We start from the raw sequence: 19,053 nt of genomic DNA on the forward strand, positions 1-19,053 counted from the left end.
ACTCCTTACCTAGATCAGCACAGTTAGTGCCCAGGCTGCTTTCTGAACAACGAAGGATCCTTTCTCTTCAAATTGATGAAAGGCCAAAAGTACATGTTAAATTTTCTGTTCTGGCCTCATTTGCATTCAGTACAAATAGTGTACATTAATTCTGTTTGCCAACAGCTACTCCTGGGGTTACCTTTCAGTAAATTTTGTCAAGATAGTGCCTCAGTGTTGTGTTTTGTCTGTATGATTTGTTTAAGAGGGTGGGGTGGGGTGAGGAAAAACTAAGTTAGCTAAACCAGTTTGATAGTCCTTACAAGTCAGAGAAATGGCCAGGAAACCCAGCTAACATGAGTGCTATGGGCAATTGCTTCTCACTATTGCCTTTCATTTCTCCCTCTTTGGGAACATTCTTTGGGTTTTCTACAGAAACAGCTGGAGACTCTCACTGACAATTGCCTCACTCAGCAGCTCCTTCATAAACACATTTTTTCAGACACTGTGCCCAAGACTCTTTAAGTGTTCCAAGGAGTTTGACTCATTCAAAGGCAGCCCAGCTGCAGTTGGAAGGGCACCAGCTCTGCTCCATAAAGGTCTAGATTGTCTCTACATTAAGAGGCATCCAAAAGTTCCGCTATGCTGTACACTCAGATGACCCCCGGCCCTTTTGTGAACACATTGATTGTGAGTAGTCTGAAACACATTCTTGGGTCTACTCAAACTGTCTTTGATGACCTCAGGCTGGGGAACCCAGTGGGGAGACCACCATGATGGCTGCCCAGAGCCTGAGAACTATCAGGATGAGTCTGGGAGACATCTCACCTTGTAAAAGTCCCATCTTTCTTTGACACTTTTTTTTTTTAAATGAATCTTCCCAGCCACAGTAAAGTCAAAGTCTGTTATAGTATCTTGGAGTGGTAGGAAAAAGGTGGGAGGATAACGATGGCATGGCACATCAGGGGATAGTTGAGAATTTAATGAAGGGACTATTTAAAAAGATGTGGGCAGGGTTAAAGGAAACCTCTGGGAACCATAGGCTTCCCAGGGGGCTCAATGGTAAAGAATCCACTTGCCAATGCAGAAGACCTGGGTTCCATCCCTGGGTTGAGAAGATCCTCTGGAGGAGGGCACTGCAACCCACTGTAACATTCTTGCCTGGAGAATCTCATGGATAGAGAAGCCTGGTGGGCTATAGTCCATAGTGTCACAAAGAGTCAGACACCACAGATCCACTGAGCATGCATGTACTGGGAACCATAACCAGCCCCAGGTCTGTAGGGGCAGAGGCAGCAGGTGGTAAACAGAACTAAGAGAGAACTGTAGGAGAAGGCCATAGCGTTGGAGAAATGGTGGTCAGATAAAGAATGCAGCCACAGCTAACAGAGTGGCCCTCTGATGCTGCAAGGGGGAGGTCCTGAATAATATCCTGCCTTGTGATCCATTGGTGGCTCAGCAGTAAAGACTCTGTCTGCAGAACAGGAGCCGCAGGAGACCCGAGTTCAATCCCTGGGTCAGGAAGATCCCCTGGAGAAGGAAATGGCAACCCATTCAAGTATTCTCTCCTGGAGAATCCGCATGGTCAGAGGAGCCTGGCAGCCTCCTGGCAGTCCATAGGGTCACAAAGAGTGGGACATGACTGAAGCCACTTAGCGTGCAAGCACTGTGATCCATCTCCTGCAGGTGCCTTCCATTGGTCAACACCAGGCAAAAAGCCAGAGGACAGTTGATGCCATCCGTAAAAGTCAGCCCTGGGTCACAGAGCGGGGTGCTGAGTGGGTCTGGAAGGACACGGGGAAAACCTGCAGTCACTTCCTATCTTTTCCCGCAGCTGGCACCTTGGTTCAGGCATCACCCTTTCTTGTCTGGCCTGTGATGCTGGCCTTCTTGCCCGTCCTCTTGACCCACGTAGTCCATTGCTTTGATGATCAGGCCTGTTTCCAAGAAGCTGTATTCATTCAGCACAGTATTGGGGTGTATAGACCTCAGTTCAGGAGCCAGCTCTGGAGCGTCAAGACCCTCCCCCCAGAAACCTTATGGGTAAAACTTCCTGTGGAGTCCGGGATGCCCGAAGACCTTTTCGGACCATGATTTACTGATACTAGAACGTATTTTAAATATCAAGGAATCGACTTGCGGCTTTAAACACAAACAGAAGGGTCGAAATGGATTGAGGCTGCCTCCCTGCCCCCTTGCAGAAAACCAAGTCACTCGGGCTGGCTGGCGATTGCTTCAAATCTGGTCTCTCCAAGGGCGTGTTTCTGAGGACGTAGGCTCTAGCGGCCCGGGAAGGCAGTCTCCCGGCTCCTGGGCCCGCCCACCGCGCGGGCAGGGGAAGTCCCTCAGTGCCGGCACGAATGCCCGGCGCCCCCAGTCTTCTTCCACGGGGGCACCTGCGGGTGAGGGACAGGGGGAGCCGCAGAGAGCGCAGGCGCAGTGTCCGCGCGGGCGACGCCCCTCTCCCCGCCCAGTCCCGCGGCCTCCGCCGCCCCGGCCGCGGTTTTCGTGGCCTCAGCGGGCTCAGAGCCTGGACTAGGCGCGCGGCAGCGGGCAGCCCCGGCCGGAGCACCTGTTCGCGCCTTCCTCGCCGCGACACGCAGGTAACCCGGCCCCGGCCGCCGGTCAGCACAGCAGACTGGGGACTTGACCCTGCCTGCCCGGCCGCCTCCACCCATAAGGAGTGAGGGCATACCCCGAAGCCCACACACTCACTTTCAGCCGAGGCACCTAAGAGGCCGACTCCCTCCTTGGGGCTTGGGCCGGACGCGGGTGAAGCGCCCCGCCCCCTTCACACCCTTTCTCGGGGCTCTGCTCGACGCCTGAGGGTCCGCGGGGCCCCCACTTCCCAGCACTGCTCCCTTGGAAAACCTGGACGCGGGTCCGGTAGGGTCAGCATCAGCTGTGGCCTCTGCGCCCCCCGCTTCCTGCCACCGTGGCGTGTATGTGTGCTTCTCTGATAAAGGCCAGGGGCTCTAGCTTTCCTCACGCCCAGGAGCCCACCCAAACCAGGGGTGAGTCCCTGTGGCGCCGTGGCATCAATTTCAAACTTCTTAAGAATGCTGGGTGGTTTCAGAAATAAGGCCAAGAATGAGTATTTTCCTTTACTCTGTTGCCGACTCTTGGACGCCTGTCTGCATGGTTTGAGATTTTTCGCGGAGAATAAACGGTATAGCGCGATCTTTCCCCAGTGAAAGGCAAGGGCAAGGAGTAGTGGAGGAAGGGCCAGGCCGCGGCCGAGTGTGATGGCTAGAGGCGCAGGGCAAGTCCACGCAGCCTCCCCCACCTCCGAGGAGGAAAGTACCACCCGTCCCTGACCCGCCTTTGGGCCGCAGGGTTTGCACGCCACGTGCGCCCGTGTGGCCGCTTCGGAGAGAGGCGGATGCAGGGGTCGCGCGGGCCAGCGGGAAGGACCGAGCAGGGGGACTGCGCAGACTCGCGTCTCTGTCCAGGATTTTGCCGGGCTTGGCCGGGGGAGCGGGATGAAAAGCTGGCGACTGAGTGACGATTGAGGGCCCGAGACCGTGACGCACTGGGCGGAGAAGGCTGGGAGCGCTTGGGGAAGGGGAGGTGTCGGCTGGCTTGAGGCTCTAAAGGACCTGATTGGGGTTGCCCGTGTCCGTGGTGCTGAATTACCTCCAGCGCCTTCCTCGTCGGCTTAGTTCCCTGGAGGCGGCCTGCCTCGCGGTTCTACCCTGCACCTTTGCCAGAAATAGCCGGCCTCCAAGGCAGGTGGCCAGAGTGGCGCCCGCTCGACAGTGAAACCCTTTTCGGATGAGTTGATGCTTGTTTCCTGACGATAACCTGAAGGCAAATGTGGCTCGTCCTGGGGGTGCAGATAAAGCATATGCCTAACAGGCTTGATTTACCTACAGGGGAGGGCACAGGGTGAGCATAAACAAGAACTCTCACATATGCAAATACACAGCATATGTAGGATGCATGTGTGAATATATACACACAAACATTACACACGTGTAAATACACTCACTGGTTTTCAGCGCCATTACACACTACAAATTACACATGTTTTCCAGTACTTTTTTATAATCTTTATTTTTGACACCTTTAGTATTTCTGAACTCTGCAGAACCATTAACTTTCATAATTATCTGTTCCCAAGTCACAGAACCTGTGAATTAAAGTGTTTGGTATTTGGCTGAGCAAGAAAGTATTTACACATATTTAAAAATTAGTTATTTATTTATTCTTACAAGGACCTACTGTATAGCATGGTGCTTCCCTGGTGGCTCAGTGGTAAAGAATCCACCTTCCAATGCAGGAGACGCAGGTTTGGTCCCTGGGTCAGGAAGATGCCCTAGAGATGGAAATGGAAACCCACTCCAGTATTCTTGCCTGGAGAATCCCATGGACAGAGGAGCCCGGCAGGCTACAGTCCATGGGGTCACAAAGGGTCGGACATGACTTAGTGAATGAGCACATTGAGCACGTATGGAAATCTGCTCAATGTTATGTGGCAGCCTGGATGGGACAGGAATTTAGGGGAGAATGGATACATGTGTATGTATGGCTTCGTCCCTTCTCTGTTCTCCTGAAACTATCACAACATTGTTAATCAATTATACCCAAAAACAAGATAAAAAGTTTAAAGTATAAGAAAATAAATATATTTTAATTACAGAACAAATATAGTCTATAGAGGTAAAATTGATATTAATACAAAAAAGATGTTCCTAAACAAAGTTTAAACAAAAAGAATTAATGACAAATTTAATAGAAAACAATAGCTAGCCAACAATCTTATGGAAAGTTATAACCTGAAGAAAATAATGACTAAGATGTATCATAATGCTGATAATCTCAATTATACTGGTGGGATATGCTTTGTGAACTCTGTAAAGACTACATATATGCTCTTCAAAATGTTGAATAGCTGTGGTTTTTCTATAATAAAATGTAGGCTCATTGTTAAGAAATTTGGATAATAGGGCAATACATAAAACCAGAGAAAAACATTGTAAATAGATTTTTTAAAAATTGAATTATAGTTGACTTACAATATTGTGTGAATGCAGCAAGTGATTCAATTATACATATATGCATTAAATTCTTTTTTTCTGATTCTTTTCCATTGTAATTTATTATATGATATCAAGTACAGTTCCTTGTACTATACAGTAAATCTTTGTTATTTATCTATTTTATATTTGGTAGTGTGCATCTGTTAATTACATATTCTGACTTAGGCCACCCTTTCCCTTTGGTAACCATGTTTGTTTCCTATGCCTGTGAATCTGTTTTTGTTTTGTAAATAAGTTCATTTGTATTATTTTTCAGATTCTACATATAGGTGATGTAATATTTGTCTTTTTCTGACTTACTTCACTTAGTATGTTAATCTGTCAGTCCATTCATATTGCTGCAAATGACATTATTACATAATTTTTATGGCTGAGTAATATTCCATTGTATATATGTACCACATCTTCTTTATGCATTCATCTGTTGATAGACACTTAGGTTGCTTCAGTGTGTTGGGTATTGTAAATGGTGCCTCTATGAACATTGGGGTACATGTATCTTTTTGAATTAGAGCTTTCATCTTTTTTGGATGCATGTCCAGGAGTTAGATTCCTGGATCTTTATGGTAATTCTATTTTTAGTTTTTTATGACACCTTTATACTCAAACAGATTTTCTTTTAAATAAATCCACATGTATTTTAAATGAATAATATTTTGTTGGTTGCATTTTCACTGTATAATTTATCAGTAATGTCTTTCAAATCAATACATATAAAACTAGGTCATCATTATTAAGTGTTGTGTAATATTGTACTATGTAAGCAGAGCAATTTATTTAAATAATCTCATAATAAAGAACATTTATTTATTTCTGATTTTTGCTGTTGTTATACCATTCAGCAAATAGTATCTTTGAGTAAATATTTGTGCACTTGATTATATCCTTGGAAAAAATTCCTAGAAGTGAAATGGATGGTTCAATGGATATGTACGTTTTATTTTTGCTACATTGATTTATTTATTTCTTTAATTATTTCTTATCTCATCCCTTGTCTGTTTTATTCTTTACTATGTTCTTAGCATCTACACAATGTCAGATATATGTGTATTCAAGAAATATTTGTTGCAAGAATGATATTTCTAGATTGTGCTACAGAAAAGAAGTACCAATATATACCAGTATAAAAACTGAATTAGAATGTCAGAATCCCCACACTATTACCAAAATAAGGTTTTTGTCAATTGGGTAGGCAGTAGAGAGCATTTTTTTATATACTTACTGGTTATACTTATTTTTGTTTTGTGAGTTTCCAGCTCATGGCTCTATTTTTCGGTTGGTATGCTTATAGGCTTTTTCTTATTTGTGAAAATTCTTCAGATGATAAAGATTTGGTTGCATATGTCGCAACTTTTTTCCTGACTTTTTAAAAATCTTTAAACTTTAAGATATTTTCTGCTGTATAGAAAATTTCACATTTTATATAGTCAAATCTATCTTTTTACCCTTTATAATATCTGACATTTACATTTGGTTGTTCATCCTTCTATAATAAAGATAATCTACTATGTTTCATGATATTATCAAAAGATTACATTTTAAATTCTAGGTTTATACTCCCATTTTCCTTTTTAAATTCATTTCATTACTAGATGTAAAATTCTATTGAAGATGGCTTTGTGAGAAGTAATTGCTTATTTTAACCCACATGTAAATAGGCTTGTCTTCTATGAGGAGTAACACATTACTCAGTTTGAACCTTTTAATACTTATTCAGTTTCTAAATACTTAATGTTCAAAAAGATACATGCACCCCCATGTTCATTGCAACAATATTTACAATAGCCAGGACAAGGAAGTAACCTAGATGTCCATCAACAGATGAATGGATAAAAAAGTTATGGCATATGTACACAATGGAATATTACTCAGCCATTAAAAAGGAACGAAATTGTGCCATTTGCAGAGATGAGGATGGACCTAGAGACTGTCATACCGAGTGAAGTAAGTTAGAAAGAGAAAAACAAATATCATATAGTGTCACTTATATGTGGAATCTAGAATAATGGTATGGATGAACTTATCTGTAAAGCAGAAATAGAGGCACCAATGTAGAGAACAAATGTATGGATATCAAGGAGGCGAGGAGGTGGAATGAATTGGAAGATTGGGATTGACATATCTACACAATTATGCGTAAAACAGGTAACTAATGAGAACCTACTGTATAGCAAAAGAAACTGTATACTCAGTGCTCTGCGGTGGCCTAAATAGAAAGAAAATCCCAAAAAGAGGGAATACGTGTATATGTATAACTGATTCACTTTGCTGAACAACAGAAACTAACAACATTGTAAAGCAACTATACTCCAATAGAAATTAATTAAAAATACGTAATGAAAGTGTTTTTATTTAAATGCCACTTAGTCTGTCATATTTTTAAACTGTTACTATCCAATCTTTTAGAAAAGGAGCTATTCTTTAGAGTATTTTTTGTAGATGAAAGAAAATATGACAATGAAGAAAATATGTATAAATACAAATATACCTGGAATATTGAGAAAGGAGTACATCAAGGCTGTATATTGTCACCTTGCTTACTTAATTTACATGCAGAGTACATCATGAGAAATGTCAGGCTGGATGAAGCACAAGCTGGAATCAAGATTGCTAGGAGAAATATCAATAACCTCAGATATGCAGATTATACCACCCTTATGGCAGAAAACGAAGAGGAACTAAACAGCCTCTTGATGAAAGTGAAAGAGAAGAGTGAAAAAGCTGGCTTAAAACTCAACATTCAGAAAACTAAAATCATGGCATCTGGTTCCATCCCTTCATGGCAAATAGATGGGGAAACAATGGAAACAGTGACATATTGTTTTTCTGGGCTGCAAAATCACTGCAGATGGTGACTGCAGCCATGAAATTAAAAGACGCTTGCTCCTTGGAAGGAAAGTTATGACCAATCTAGATGGCATATTAAAAAGCAGAGACATTACTTTGCTGACAAAGGTCCATCTAGTCAAAGCTATGGTTTTTCCAGTAGTCATGTATGGATGTAAGAGTTGGACTATAAAGAAAGCTGAGCACTGAAGAATTGAACTGTGGTATGGAGAAGACTCTTGGGAGTCCCTTGGACTGCAAAAAGATCAAACCAGTCAATCCTAAAGGAAATCAGTCCTGAATATTCATTGGAAGGACTGATGCTGAAGCTGAAGCTCCAATATTTGGCTACCTGATGCAAAGAACTGACTCACTGGAAAAGCCCCTGATGCTGGGAAAGATTGAAGGCAGGAAGAGAAGGGGTGACAGAGGATGAGATGATTGGATGGTATCACTGACTCAATGAACATGAGTTTGAGCAAGCTCTGGGAGTTGGTGATGGACAGGGAAGCCTAGAGTGCTGCAGTTCATGGGGTCACAAAGAGTTAGAAATGACTGAGGGACTGAACTGAACTGAATATGCCATAATCAAATATAAGCTTAATTAGAGCTTATAAAATTAATTTTCACAATGTTTTAATTCAAATGGATGGCTGAATTCCCCAGTAACTTTTTAAAACTGAAGTATAGTTGATTTACAATGTCGTACCAGTCTCTGCTGTATAGCAAAGTGACTCAGTTATACACATGCATACATTCTGTTTAAAAATAGTCTTTTCCTTCATGGTTTATCACAGGATATTGAATATTGTATATCCCCATGATATACATTAGGACTTTTTTGTTTATCCCTTTTAAGTTGGACAGTACTGCTATCCACACTTCAGTTCTTTTAGTGATCATAGCAATCGTTGGCCTCTCTGACTGAAGCGACACAGCAGCAGCTAGCAATCTGACAGTCTGTGCTGGTCTTCATGAGGACTAGATCATTCCCAATTAGTAGGTGCTTGAGGAGTCTTTCACCTCCTGGTGAACTGAGTAGCAATATAATTTTCCAGTTTGAGGTTGGAATTTGTTGATGGGGAAAATGATGATGGTATTAATCGTATTCTAACCAAACTCTCTTTTTGAGCACTTTCGCATGTTTCATTGGTGATGAGTGACTTGTCTCATTTTCCTTGTGGAGGCCACTTTGCCTCTGCAAGGAAATATGGATGATATTCTTAAACACTCTGGTAGGTCACAGTTCCAGGATGTTATGTGCTGCTGCTCTTTCTTATTCCATGTTTCTCTGGCATTATTTTTATTATAAAAACAAGCACAGTAACCTTTTTATCACCACACTTGTTTTTCTTTTGCCATTCTGTCCTTAACAGTTGATTCTCTAAGTAACCAAAATATTGTTTAAAAGTCAATGTGTGCTGATCACTGGCTTGGGTGTCGGAAGGAGAATGACACCCACTCCAGTGCCTCTCCCTTCTCACTTTTCATCCATCTACCTTCTAGTCTAGACACAGGAAATCCCCGTCTACTAAGGGAAATGTCAGAGCTGAGCTGAGATCATTGAGTTTTTTCCTTCTGTGGGCCAAAACTGTACTTTGCCCTATAAATGTTTATACATATATATATATATATAGCCTAAACATTTTGGCCCTTTATGAGCTTCCCTGATAGCTCAGTTGGTAAAGACTCCACCTGCAATGCAGGAGACCCCAGTTTGATTCCTGGGTTGGGAAGATCCGCTGGAGAAGGGATTGGCTACCCACTCCAGTATTCTTGGGCTTCCCTTGTGGCTCAGCTAGTAAAGAATCCACCTGCAATACAGGAGACCCCAGTTCGATCCCTGGGTTGGGACGATCCCCTGGAGAAGGGAAAGGCTACCCACTCCAGTATTCTGGCCTAGAGAATTCCATGAACTACAGTCCATGGGGACACAAAGAGTCAAACGACTGAGTGACTTTCACTTTCACTATATAACATTATACATGTTAAATACTTACTACTCTGATTTCTCTTATAGTCACTGCTGTAGTTGAATTATATATGATCAGTGGACATATGTAATAATTTGTGTGCACTTCACACTATTTCATGTATTGAATTTTATATTAATTCAATCCACATGTGTGTCATCATTACTTAGGTTCATTTAGTCATCTCCTGACTTCTCAAAATCACTTTTCTCTCCTTAAGCTCCCCGCCCCCCCACAGAGTATCAGCAACTTTATTGAGCCCTGACTTTTACTTTAAAAACTTGAAGTAAACTAAAGCTATTAGGTAATCTAATTTCCCATTTATTTTGCCTCTGGGCTCTGTGTAACTCTGGCTGAGCCATTGTTCTAAATAGCGGTGAGGGACTTCCCTGGTGGTCCAGTGGTTCAGAATTCACCTGCCAATGCAGGGAACACAGGTTCCATCCCTGGTCCATGAACGTCCCACATGCCTCGGGGCAATTAATCCCGTGTGCCACAACTATTGAGGCCTTGTGCCCCTGTTGCTCTGCAACAAAAAGCCACCACAATGAGAAGCCGCGCACCACAACTGGATAGTAAGTAGCCCCTGCCTGCCCACAGGCTGCAACAAAGACCCAGTGGAGCCAAAAATAAATAAAATTTAAAAAATAATAAATGGGAGTGAGGATCCCAAAGATGAATGAGCCTGCTGAGGGTGGGATGGACTGAAGCCAGATACTCACAGTTACTTCTTGGATGATTCCCTTAATTTACAGCTGAGATAGAAGATAGTGTTAGATTGCAGAATTGTGGCAACCAGAGCTCTGCAAAACAAATGAGACCCAGAATTAGAGGTCTCTGGTTAAACGGGTGGCTTTCTTCAAAGCAGGCAAGCTATACCATGCTCCCAGCATTTGTTGAGTCTGGCAATGCCTTAAGGTATGGGGATACCATGAAGAAGAGGAGGACATAATCTCTGTTCTTGGAGCAGTAACACTTTATCAGGAGTGAGTGTTACATACACAATTCACAGTGATACCTTATGCCAAGGATTGTAACAGAGTTCTGTAGAAAGTGTTCTTGAACCAGAGGAGGAAGAGGTTGTTCAGTGACAGATTTCTCCCAAGTAGGTCTCCAGGAAGGTTGTGGGAATGTGGGTGGGAGTTTGCCAGATATTGCTTCATTGGGCAGTAAGTAGTTGATGACTTCAAGTCGGACTGGAAGATGACAGTCTGAATTTGAAGACTGGCTGCCATAAGCAGCTCTGTAACCTTGGGCACGTCACTGAAGCTTCTTGATCTTCACTTGATTTGTTTTTAAAGAGGGACTAATATTAGTGCCTACCTTGTTGGGGTTGTTGCGGGATTTAGTAAAATAATAGATGTAAAGCACTAGGTGCATAGTAGTCTAGTCAATTTATTTCTTGTCTCTTTATAAAGTTGCATGTAAATCAATCTGGACAAGTGTTTATTGATCACATTGTCACAGGTCAAAACGATAAAAATATAAACCTTTTGTGTCTTCTGAATCAATGCATAATTCTCCCAATCTAGAAATTCTTCTCTTAATGTTGCCTCTCTCATTGTTTCTAAATCCCACGCTTACTGCTTTTTACCGATTCACATGGTATCCCAAACCAAAACAGGTCTAGTCTGAAACCGTCATTACTTTTTCTTTGTTCTCTAGTACTCAGTGTTACAACAAACACATATTTAATTGTATAATTTCCTTCTTTTAACATACACAGCACTTTTGTCTATTTTTGGTACTTATTAGCATATTTCTTTTCTCCCAAATGGATGTGTAAGTTCTTTAAGAGAAAGCATATGTTTTCTTAATTTTATCTCTCACAGTATCTTAGCACAGTGCCTTCCACACCATAGGCATTTAGTAAATATTGACTGAATGAAGGAAAAACCATAAGTGTGTGAGGATGCCAGAATAGCTGGTGTGATCTCAGGCTCCCCTCATAGAAACAGAATCTCCTGAATAGGAGAGATCATAGAAACTAGAGTGGTTAATATGGTGAGATGAAAACCATGATTATATGTGGAGTAATTGAAAAAAGACAAGATTTTCAGTCTGGAGAAGAGAAAACTCATGAGGGAGACCTGGGATGGGGAGGGTAGAAAAGCTCCTGATACTGAAATTTCCTGTGGAAAAGAAATAATTAGTGACCCCAGAGCTAATATGTAGCAACAGACTCTGGGAATTATAGATAGATTTTGACTGAATATCAAAAAAAAATTTTCTAACAACCAGAATGATTTCCAGGTGACTGCTTTCAAAAGGAATAAGTAGGTTCAAACAGAAACTGTACTATTTGTTGCAGATGCTACAGAGGTTATAGTTACTATTAAAGGAATTGGAGTAGATGACCCCCAAAGACTTTTTCAACTCTCATGGTCATTAATTCTATGTGTATTATTATAATGTTGTATATGACTACACTATAGTAAATATATACATGTTAATGTATATATTATATATGGATAAAGACATATATATCTATGTATGTACAGATCATATAATCTCATTATCACTATATTGCCTAAATTAGTGAAAGATGAAAATCACTTTTCAAAAGTTTGATCTTGATTATTTAAAATATTTTACTAACATCTTTTTTTTACTTGAGGACAACAGTTTATAAAATATTGCCCTACATGTACACTGTGTGCTTAAACTTAAATAAAAAGTTTAATGATGGTGTTAGCATCTCAAATGCAAATAAATGTTCTCTCAATCTCAAAATTAAATCTGAAAAGAGAGAACAAATAAGTGAGCCAGAGTCAACTTGTTCTGATTCAGATGAGTTGTGGTGTAAAGTTCAGGTATTCATTACTACCACCTTTATCACTAACATTTATTTGACATTTACTGTGTACCTTGTTGTTGTTGTTTAGTTGCCAAATCGTGTCTGACTCTTTTCAACCCATGAACTGCAGCACACCAGGCTTCCTTGTCCTTCTTTATCTCTCAGAGTTTGTTCAAACTCTTGTCCATTGAGTCAGCGATGCCATCCAAAAATCTGTTTCTCCCTTCTTCTCTTGCCCTCAATCTTTCCCAGCATCAGGGTCTTTTCCAAAGAGTTAGCTCTTTGCATCAGGTAGCCAAATATTGGAACTTGGGCTTCAGCGTAAGTCTCTGCAATGAATATTCAGGGTTGATTTCCTTTAGGGTTAACTGATTTAATTTCCTTGCTGTCCATGGGACTCTCAAGAGTCTTCTCCAGCACCACAGTTGGAAAGCATCAATTCTTCAACACTCAGCCTTCTTTACAGGTACTGTATACCTAGCTATGTTTTAAGCACCTCATATGTATTAACTCATGTACTTCTTCCAAAAACTCTTACATTATCCCCAATATATTTTTTCATATTTTATTTAGAAATAATTTCAAACTTATAGTAAGGTTTCATGCATAGTCCAATGAACTCTTGGGGTGAAAGATAATTCTCATTTATACTTCACCCCAGGTTCTCCAGTGATAAACATTTTTCAAAGTTTGTTTTGTCATTCACTCAGATACTTTCTTTTTTTTTCTGAACCAACTGAAAGTAAGTTGCAAATGTGATGCCTAATTATGCCTACTTAAGTGTCTTCCTTAAAGACAAGACACTCTCCTGTATAACCACAGAATTATCACCAAAATGAGGAACTTAACACATAATTCTGCATTGACTCCACAGTTCTCATTCAGTGTTTGTCCCAGTAATTTCCTTTTTGGAAAAATATTTTTTATTTCTTGTCTAGAATCAAATCCAGTGTTGTAATTGTATTTAGTTATGTCCCTTTAATCTTTACTTTGTGATAGTTCTTCATTTCTTCCTTGTTGTTAGTGACTTTGATGTTTTTGGAAGTTCAGACCATTCATTTGGTAGAATGTTCCTCATTTAGGTTTATTCAGGTTTGTCTGATACAAGTTATGCATTTTTAGCAGGAAAATGATAAGACGTGATATTGTGTGTTTTCAGTGGATCTTATTAAGAGACACAATATTGATTTGTCTTTTTTTTTTTTGCCATTTCAAATGAATTCATTTAATTCCAAGTAGTACAGAATTCAGTATAGAACAAAGACTTAAGAACACATTTTGGCAGGATTCTGGGTTGGGTTTATGCAGATCTCATAGCTAAGGTAGAAATGGCTAAGAAGAACTGAAGAGCTACTCTATGATTACTTGTTAATTCATACAAATGTTTGTTCTTAAATGTACTAGGTTCTAAGACAACACCTCATTCTAGCTGTAGATGGCAACAGATGTTACAGCAGGAAATCCAGATGTTTAAACATGAATGGAATTAAGGATAATCATTGCCTCAGGCACAAGGAACAGCTTCCTTTTTGCCAGATTTTTTAATTCCATCTGTGTCCACAGGGCCTTTCCCCATGGCCTTCACTTTTAGTTCCTCAAGTTTCTTCTGCTCCTCCTTCTTTTTCTGCTTGAAAGCCTTATCTTCCTCATCCATCTTTTTGTCTTGCTTCTTGGACTGCTTCAGGGGCTTCTTCTTGTACCTTTGCTGCCCAATATGGTGCCTGCCGCCCCTTCCCCCAGTGATTGGTCTTTTTGCTGCTGATGTGAAATTTGATGACTTGTAAAGGTGATGACTTCTCCACTGTCAAATTGTTATTTTTCCTTTTGCAATTTTTAAAAGATAATTTTATATATTTATTTTTGGTTATGCTGGGTCTTCATTGCTGCAAGCGCTTTTCCCTAGCTGTGGAGAGTGGGCGCTACTCTTCATTTGTGGTGTTTAGGCTTCTCATTGCAATGGCACCCATGGACTCAAGGGTGCACAGGCTTCAGAAGTTGTGGCAAATGGGCTCAGTAGTTGTGGCTCCTCAGTTCCAGAGCACAGGCTCAATAGTTGTGGCACACAGGCTTAGTTTCTCTACGGCATGTGGAATCTTCCCAGACCAGGGATCAAATCAGTGTCTCCTATATTGGCAGGCGAATTCTTTACCACTAAACCATGAAGGAAGCCCTCCCTTTGTAATTAATAAGGATTTTGTGGGGAGATACTTTGAGACTATGTCATCCTATTCTTCAACAAACTTTCAGTCACTTATGATGATTCTTGCTTAAATAATTACTATGATGATTGCCAAATGGCAATTTTTCCAATTCCAATATTCATTTTACCTTTTTTGTTTTCTTTGGCCATGCCATGTGGCCTGTGGGATCTTAACTCCTTGAGACCAGAGATTGAACCCCAGGTGGAGTCCTAACCACATGACCACCAGGGAATCCCCCATTTATTTTACTTTTACTAGTTGGTATTCTATTGTAAGGGAGTTTTCTCTTTATTTATGTATTCATTTATTTACATCAGTTTGGCTTGTGGATTTCTATTGTGTTCAGTGGATTACTCTCATTGTTGACTTTGATGCTGAAATTGTTACAGATTGGGTCATTTGAATCCAGTTCAAGTTGTTTCTTGTGTTGCTTTGAAATCTCTATTATTATCAAAGTACTTTTCTAGTGTAAGATGTTTCAGATTCATCTTGTACTTTTCCTGCCCCTATCATTTCAGTCATTTCAAAAGATATTTTTCCAAAGAGCCCTGCTTTCTTTCAGTAGAGAATGCAAGGTCTGGGTGCTAGGTGTGGTCATTGCTACTGGAGTATCATTACTTTAGGTTACTTTAGGGCCATCCTGGGCTTCCCTGGTGGCTCAGCGGTAAAGGATCCCACCTGCCAATGAAGTAGATGAGGGTTCAATCCCTAGGTCGGAAAGATCCCCTGATGAAGGGAATGGCTACGCACTCCAGAATTCTTGCCTGGGAAATCCCATGGACAGAGGAGCCTGGTGGGCTACAGTCCATGGGGTCACAGAGCTGGACATGATTTATTGACTAAACAACAACAACAAGAACAAGGGCCATCTTAGCTGACAGAACTGGGGAACTCATAAGTACATATACACGTCTATATTTATTAATCTATTTATATTAAAATTAGTTTAATATTTTAAACTGCACTCCAATACCACAGTGTTAATTCTAGTCTTCACCTTTTTTCTATTTATATCTTCCTTCTCTGATGGTGAGAAATCTGGTTCCCATTATCCTTAATATATTTAACTATAATATTTGTTTATTCTCCCTTTATATAACCAATATCCTGACTTCATGGGTGATCTCCTTGGCCACAATTCTTTCTCATGCTCAGTCTTGCTGCCTCTACCAGCCTCTTCACAGCCTTAAGTTACACAGCTAGAAAGTGGTGAAGCAGGAAAAAATGTGCAAAGTTGCTTAATTGCTTGACTGCAAGTTCTCCAACCCAAGAGTGTCTATTGTGAAGCTGCTGCTGTGAAGATATACTCAAGGAAAAGGGGCCCTTGGGCTAATGAGATGAAGATTTAAGCAGACAGAGTGGCAGCTTTCAGGACTGTGCCTTCCATGGGAAACTTGGAGAATGAAGGATGGAGGCAGCTGAATGGTGCTACCTGCCAAGAACCACAGTGAGGGGATTCTCCAAAACTAGTGCAGTTCAGTGATCAGTCAGCCAGCACCTCCACTGCAACAGGTCTCCACTATGTTTTGTTTCTGTATCAAGAGCACATTCCATTAAGAAAAACATATCTCTGTGCTGTTATTTCTAAAGAGGGAATATTGCTTTTATTAGCAGTTCCTTAAATTAAAATGCTAGGAGCTGGATGATGGTGTCTGCTGTTGCAGTGCTGACTTCATTTCCTGGTCCAGAAGATCAGAAATCTGTTCATGTTTTAGAAAACAGCATGCGATCCATCTGTTCAGGTCAGATTTTTCCACATTAACATGGAGATTTATAGAGTGGTAACTTATGTAAGAAAAACCAATGATGATTATATTCTTTGCTGCTATTTGGAATCCACATTATTTTTTTTGTTAGTCATGAAAATATAGTAATACATGTACACATGCACAATGAATTAATTCTTTTGAACACTATGTATAATAAAGGCATCCACTTTAGTTTATGTAGTAGTTCACCTTTGTTTTGGTTTGGGTTCTAGACACCACTTATCAAGTTTCCCTTTGTAATATGGTCTGTTTATATGCAGTTTTCCTTGTAACAGAAGGCACAGAAATGTAAGAGCTACATTTGGTTTCCTGGGTGACTTCTGGTCTGACTGAAACATGGAATAATGATTATTTTCCCTCTGATGAAAGTAGCTTTTTTTTTTTTTTTTTTTCCCCTGATTTTAAACTAGATGCATGGCTTATATGGAAAATAAAACTAAAAAGTATATAGAAGAAAGTGTTGAATAATTGAAATTTCACCATCCAAAGTCTAGATACAAATTGTTTTATATAGATTCATAGGATGAATGCTTTTTTATCTTTTATACCTTTCTTTTTACTTAGCATTGTGACATGAAGGGGCTTTCCAGGTGGCACTAGGGCTTCCTAAGTGGTGCTGGTGATAAAGAACCTGCCTGCCAATGCAGGAAACACAGGAGATGTGGGTTCAAGGTTTGATCCCTGGGTTGGAAAGATTTCCTGGAGGAGGGCATGGCAACCCACTCCAGTATTCTTGCCTGGAGAATCCCAGGGACCGAGGAGTCTGGAGGGCTACGGTCCATGGGGTAGCAAAGAATTGGACATGACTGAAGCAACTTAGCACGCGTGCAGGTGACATGAAGATTTTTTATGTTAATATATGTGTACAGATACATTATCTTTTTTGATGACTGCATAATATTGCATTGATGTTTTTGCTTAACAGGTCCCTCATTAAAGGACAATAAAGTTATTTTCTATTTTTCATTGTGTAAAGAAAGCCATGATGAGTGCCCTTGCTTGCCATCTTTATGTACTTTACTAGTGATCTCCTTTGGATATATTCCTGGAAATAGGACTGCTGGGTCAAAGACTTCACATATTCTAAATTTTCGTACATGCTGCTGTTAAAATTAACTCTTGATGAGATGGATTATACTATGCTTTTCTTTCATATACAGTGTCCCTGCCAATGATGGGACTTTATAAAGTCTCTTTTCAGCTTTGCAGTGGCATCATATTTTTGTGTGCATGCTCTAAATGACATTAAAGGAGTGGAACAACTTTATTTATGAAAACATTTATTTATTTAGCTGTGTTGGGTCTTAGTTGTAGCATGCAGGATCTTCATTGCACCATGTGGGATCTTTCACTGTGGCACACAGACCCTTCAGTTGTGGCGTGTGGGCTTCAGTAGTTGCAGTGTGCAGGCTTAGCTGCATGTAGGATCTTATTTTCTGTATTAGAGGTAGAACCCAAGTCCCCTGCATTGCAAGGCATATTCCCTAACCACTGGACCACCGGAGAAATCCCCTGAAATAACTTTAATAAATCTATGTATGCCATCTAAGCAACCAGATGTTTTCAAGTTTCATTCAAAATCTGATATAGTTTGGTCTGAAACAAGATGGCATCTGGTCACCATTTTTTCTATTGCTTTATGTTATTTCAGTTTAATAAGATGTATGGAGAGATGTGACTGAGTTGTAATGTCATCAAGTGGAGCCTATGGCATGAAGAATCAGTTAAATGAAACCAAATCTGTAAAATTTTGAACTGATTCATTTGGCATTTCCATAAGTCTTGGCTTCAAGAGAAAATTTGGGCTTGGCTTTCTCCTGGGTAAACAGCAGCAAGAACAGGGCAAATGTGAGCAGGTAGTGTATGTAGTGTTTGTGGGATTTGAAAGTAGACTGTTGATCCTGGGTGTTCCTTTTTTGTTCAGGGACTGGTATTACCTGGGGGGTTGGCAGTTTTCTTTGTACTCAGTTGGGCTATTTGATCATCTTTCATAACAGTTAAAGAATAAACAACCGACAAGTACAACTTTAACAAGATATCAGAACAGCACAGTAATCTATTTTACACTTAATTAATATCTAACCTACCTGGTGATTTAACCACTTAGATACATACAAAAAAAGATGATGGAAACAGAAAAGGATCATGTTATTCTTTTCCCTCCCCCTTCCAGCAATGGCTTCCTGCCACTCTTGACAGATTCACACAGCATGGCTGAATTTAAAGGTGCTGATTCACTGCAAACTAATTCTGTTTTGTTTTTTGTTATTTTTTTTTTAAAGGCAGTAGGAAAGTAAGTGGTAGGTGATAAATATGTGTTCATTGAGAATGGCAGGGTTTATGCAAATTGATAAGTCCACTGCTTCAGAGATGAGACAGGCTCTTTCCTTGAAGGGGAGTGTCGATTATAAATGGTGAGAGACTTTGCATTTCAGCAAGTTCTTAGCTGCCAGCCGACACATTCAT

At 40.6% G+C, this 19,053-nt stretch overlaps 1 protein-coding gene across 2 annotated transcripts in view; it reads left to right on the top strand.

Annotated features, from left to right (window-relative positions):
• The first annotated feature begins 2,450 nt into the window (after window positions 1-2,450).
• Window positions 2,451-19,053, top strand: part of SLC35G2 (solute carrier family 35 member G2) — a 39,254-nt gene continuing 22,651 nt past the window's right edge. Inside the window, exon 1 of one of the 2 annotated variants that reach the window (XM_061167657.1) lies at window positions 2,451-2,582. The gene's annotated coding sequence lies outside the window, so the exon portion shown is untranslated. Of the gene's footprint in view, window positions 2,583-2,958; window positions 2,994-19,053 lie in introns of those variants that run through there. The other variant, XM_061167658.1, reaches the window with a different exon arrangement.

This window comes from Dama dama, chromosome 19 (genome assembly GCF_033118175.1).
Source record: "Dama dama isolate Ldn47 chromosome 19, ASM3311817v1, whole genome shotgun sequence".
NCBI lineage: Eukaryota > Metazoa > Chordata > Mammalia > Artiodactyla > Cervidae > Dama > Dama dama.